We start from the raw sequence: 5,980 nt of genomic DNA on the forward strand, positions 1-5,980 counted from the left end.
CTATGGAAAAGAAAACACGGAGTCAACGAAGTAGCGTTGCGTTCACATGAGCGACGGAAGCGATATTTCAAACCGTCGACTTCGTGCTTTTTTGTGTGCCGTGGTTGGCGCGTGCATTGCAAACGACCGGTCTATCACTTGCACGTGCATTCTCATGAAAGGTGTCCGATCACCGCATCTTCCATACGCAATTTTATGTTTTCTGTGTACGCAGTTCATGGCCGCGAAGTGGTGCACGACAGTCCTTTCCAGCTTTCAGAAGTGACGATATGATGAGCATCCCGATAAATTTTCTTGCCTCACTTCGCCGTGTCAAATGTCGAATGGCCTTGTCGATTATTTCACCTACACAGCTCAGAGTTTCGAGTATAGAATACCAGCGTTGAAATACTGAATGCATCTACACTGCTTTGTATGCTAGTGAGATGAACCAAGGCTCATCCTTGTCTCGTGTTGCTCTGTCCTCATACATAGGGACTGAAGTTGGAGTCATGGGTTCCGAAGCTCGTTTTTACTTGAGCCTTTCAATCAAGTGAACAAGCGACATAGTAGTCTTCAACAGCCAATTTATTGAATTAACAGCGCCAACCTGTCAGCTACAAGACCGATTCCTGCACGCTGCTGGTCAATCGGAGTGTGCGTGGAAGATGCATATGATACATTACTTCAGTTACTAATAACACAACTCTACCCACTGCACGTATTTAGGTTGCTGACAGACACAGTGGAAGATGTTGCACATGTGAATCTGTCATTCATCACTCGAAATGTGAATGACACAAACCTTCATGAGCATATCACTCGGAACCATACAACAGCACAAGTGGGAATGAAGCTTTAGAGCAGTGACTCTATTTCAGCTGGTTTTGCATGATGCTCTTGTCCGCAGGTTTCTTGCCCCTATATAATATGCCTCCTATTTTATGAATTCACAGGTCTCGTAAGATTTACGGTACTATTGAAGGCGCAGTACATACACTTCCACTGAAGGAGGTATCTGTACATGTAGAGCAGAGACAACTTATTGGGAAAGCTAAAGCATATAAAGATAAAAATACACCGAATCAAATGTTTTCACTTTACGCTATATTAAGCAGGCATTACATACGCATTCGCAACCATGCGATAAGCACGAGGTGTGGAAAATGAGGATGTTTGTTTGTAACAGCTAACAATTCCAAATCCACGCGCTGCGCCGTGAAGTCAGGTGTTCCTCAAGGCTCCGTCTTGGGACCGTTATTATTCCTAATTTATATAAACGACTTACCTGCCGTAGTTAATAGTTCTATTAAACTTTTTGCCGACGATTGCGTTCTATACCGTGAAATAACTAATCAGCATGATAACTTTATGCTTCAGAAAGATCTAGATAACATTTCAAGGTGGTGCTCACAATGGCTAATGTTCTTAAATCCGACTAAATGCAAAATTATGTCTGTCTCACGTCGCTCGAACTCACCAACTCCTTTCGGCTATATTATCAATGAAACCAACCTTGAGCACGTGACTTCCTATAAATATCTTGGAATCCAGCTAAACAGTAATCTTTCATGGCATGCGCACATCGAACATATCACGAACAATGCAAACAGATCTCTTGGCTACATTCGCAGGAATTTCTCAAAAGCCCCACCCCATTTGAAGTTACTGCTCTATACAACACTAATTAGACCGAAGCTAGAATACGCGTCATCTGTCTGGGACCCTGGTCAAAAAACACTAGCAGATACCATTGAGTCAGTTCAGAACAGGTCAGCACGATTCATCCTTTCTAATTATTCCCGCACATCTAGCGTTTCTTTAATGAAGTCGAACCTTGGCCTTATTAACTTGCACATTCGAAGAAAAATTTCCCGTCTCTGCCTTTTTCAAAAAATCTTTTACCAAAACAGCTCGCTTAAACAAGACTTAATTTCAGAGCCTTCGTACATGTCGTCGCGTCTTGATCATCGGTTTAAAGTGTTCATTCCTTTCTGTCGCACAAATGTTTTCTCTGACTCATTTCTGCCGAAAACCAGTGCCGAGTGGAACCGCCTTCCCCCCTCCATCGCCTGCATCGAGGAGGCATCATCTTTCAAGACTGCAATAACTGATTATCTTTTGAATTTATCACCTTAATACTAATAATTGTTTGAGCATGTATTTTTTATTATTATTGTACCCACCCCACTCTGTAACGCCCTTTCGGGCCCTGAGGGTACTGTAAATAAATAAATAAATAAATAAATAAATAAATAAATAAATAAATAAATAAATAAATAAATAAATAAATAAATAAAAACTGCCTAATGCTGACTTCTTTTGAATATTGACGTAAACGAATACTCCAGTCAGGACTTTTGTCGTCTGTGTCGGACGGTAGAATATCAAAGGAGAGGTGCAAAATGGATGATGTATGTAGTAGTTGATTATGAAGCCGCCCCTCAAGTTTCACTAAATATGGCCATGAGCGTGTGCAGCATGGAACCAGTAACCAAGTTACATATATGAATGTATCGTACCCCTTAGAAATTGTTTGCGCGGATGGTTTTGATGTGTAAATGAGGAATGACTACTGTGTGCAGCTACTGATAGTGCATAAGCATCTGGCCTATAAGGCAAAGAGCGAATGGGACATAAAATATCGTGAATTTAGTTTTATGCTGCTTTTCATTGTACCTCAGTTTATTTAAAACAGTTCAGACTTTACAGATTTCCAGATGCAAATCTAAGAGGTAGACTGGGAGGTGACAAAACAAGTATGTGTCTTATGTCTTTCCTGTTTCTATCTATGTGTTTGCACTATGAACTCACATGTCAAATACGCAAGACTGGGCATTAACCCTTACATTTGAGAGGTTTTTGTGAATGCTAGAGAGTTATTGCTTTCAACCATATTCTGAGAAGAAATATGCCCCATCTTCATATCAGAGTGAAGGAAAGGGGTGCTTGTGTGTGTCCATGCTTTTCTAGCGTGCCTGCAGGAATACAGAAGTGCCTGGGGGCATGGTATTGTTCAGGTAAATGAGTATGAACACACAGAGAAGAAAGCAGCTCATGCTAAGGTGACCGATATGTACGAGCATTTCTTGCTTTCACTGTACTGAATTACCACAGCTTTGATACCCCTAGCAAAAATTTGCAATAGAAAACCAATAACATACTGGGTTAACCAAGACTGTTAATTGGGATAGCTGGACTGTTGTATTCATGATACCCCTTTGATACCCCTAGCAAAAATTTGCAACAGAAAACCAATAACAAATTGGGTTAACCAAGACTGCTAATTGGGATAGCTGGAATGTTGTATTCATGATTGCGATACTTCAAGGAATACGGACACGGAATACGGACATGGAATACTACAGCATTGACAAGTCGCTTTAGACTACCCGTGCCGATCGAGACTGCGCGTCATCTGTTGATTTTTTTGTATTTTCCTAGGATGCAAAGTGGTGTTTAGATTGTGGTTTATTCTGCGGCATTTGCTGTTTTTTTTCTCCTTTTGAATCTACATATATTATGAGCAGAACCCAATAAGATTTCAGTAGTGAGACAACGCTCGTGTTATCCACTTCCTTTCTTTGTCCCTTGTGTTAGCGCTGAAGTATCGTAACTATGAACCTATTGGATTATTGACACCAGTAGGTTTAATGGTTCTATTGGTGTTATTGTTTCTAAATGTGTTGATTTCATAGGTGTATTGGTTCTGTAGGTGTTTATACATACATTCTGTAGGTGTATATATATATATATATATATATATATATATATATATATATATATATATATATATATATATATATATATATATATATATATATATATATATATATATATATATAGCTTCGAGTACTTTATTTGCTCTCTGTGGAGCGGCGCTCAAACATGCAGTATACAATAGCCACACAAAAATCATTTCGGCAGTTGTAAAAAGTACGCTAAATACAGTATTTCACCGGATTGTGGTGAAGCTCGGGTGTGAAACTACCGACGCAGGCTCGAAACAGTCGCGGATGCCCCCGCAGAGACATTAAAAAAGAAATAGATGTACACATTAGCTTTGAATCGCTCAAACCGCCAGTAGCACATTTGAAGTGAAGCGTCACTGCTTATGACGGCATCCCATCTACTTTCGTAAAACGTCACGTAAAGTCACGTCAGCATATCGCCCATCACAACACGTAGTATACCGATACTCCAGGCAAACTTTCGTAGTAATGGATGCGGCAGTGAGCACGTCTAAGGTGTATCACATGGTCAGTCAGCATGCATTTCGCGGGCAACTTCTCAGTCATTAGGCCAAGGTCATGGTGTACAGTTCGGCATGGCTGTTTGTCCACGTTGTTGTCACCGTTGCGGTGTGAGAACAGTGCTGCTGTCCGATTATGGCCTACAGACTTCATTCCGATTATGGACTCGCTCGGTTACACTGGGAACGCCGACGCTCGCCGCAGAAAGGGGCGCCTAAGAGCTGCCCTCTAAAATAAGTTTCCATTGATTCTTGCCGCGTCATAACTTCCTACAGATTCCTAGGCGTTGTGCCGCAGCTGATAACATCACGCAGTAACCATCTTGCAAGTGCACGCTGCGTTCTGTGATATCAAGAAGCCCTTCAAAGCCTGCAGATAGCCTTACGCTGAGCAAACAAACAGTCGGCGTTGGAAACAGAAAACTCACTACGACGCCACTGATAAAGGGAAATTTGTGCAATCGCCAGTAACTAACACGTACACAAAACTGTTTGATATCAATATCTGTTTATATTAATCCATATTTTTCACTTCCTTAGTTTTTTCTTTTAGCTACATTTATGGCATAGCGGTTTCTTTAATAGTGAAACTTCTTGTTTGGTTGCAGTTAATCATCATACCCATGTGAATACGCTGCAGACTGACATAATCGTACCGTTAAGAGCGGACATTGCAAAAGGTTGTGGTATGGGCAGAAATACTTGTTTTTTAATTTTTACTAATTTTCTTTTCGCCCTGTTAGGTGACGAAGGCATAGCTATAATGAAAAAAAGAAAACAAGAGATAAAGAACCTACAAGCACTTTACACGCGCGCAACCAATGCCCCAGGAAATGAGAATAAATAGATATCTTCCGACTGCTTCAGACGGTGCCGCACCTATGTTCTTTTTGATTTGCTCGCCCGAGAAGAACCCTAATTGTCAGTTCACTTCAGCACGCGCAGTTGAAGCTTGGGCGCAGGTACACATTACGATATCGGTTGCACGTTTTTCAGTAGTCCATTAATTTTTTCTTCTTTGTTGGGCAAAACAGTGATGCTTTCATATGGGTCGAGGCAAAATACCCTTTCTTTTAACAAGTTTCCTTCTTAAAATTTTGGACGAATACAATCCAATATGAAACAATGCTCTGATTTTTATTTTTCGAAATCAGGACACCTTGCAGAAAGTATTTGAAGCGATAAGGAAACCGCAGAGCCTTGTACGCCACATGCATTATAGCAACATTCACTTTAATGTGTAATTGTGAGTCTGCGGTGCACAAAGCCACAAAAGCGTTGCTGCTATTCATGAGATGCACAAGCCTGTATATTTGCTTGTGAAGAACTGAACGATGAACATTTCTGTGCATGTGTGCGCGGGGCTATGAACACGTTTTGACCTCTCCTATTCATCTTTCACTCCCCTTTCCCCCGCCTTCCAGTCTGGGCTAGCCACCAGGGCTAAACCACGTTAACCTCACCGCGTTTCCCATATCGCTTCTCTCTCTCTCTCTCCTTTGCTCTCACTCTGTAGGTTGAAATTAGCAGTCCAGTCTCGGGCTAGAGGCAAGTACGTTAAGCATACAGCGCCTGCGCAAGGGACTGGATATAACGTTTCGCTTATGAGAGTTGTGGCCTGCACACTATAGCGACCGATTGTATTACTGCGGCGTGTAGGTGCCCTTTACCTTCTAGTCCGGACAAAAAGGGGAGGAGAACGATGAATCTGATCAGATACGGTGAAGTAAACCAGCGAGCGCTTCGCCC

This window comes from Dermacentor albipictus, chromosome 1 (genome assembly GCF_038994185.2).
Source record: "Dermacentor albipictus isolate Rhodes 1998 colony chromosome 1, USDA_Dalb.pri_finalv2, whole genome shotgun sequence".
Lineage (NCBI taxonomy): Eukaryota > Metazoa > Arthropoda > Arachnida > Ixodida > Ixodidae > Dermacentor > Dermacentor albipictus.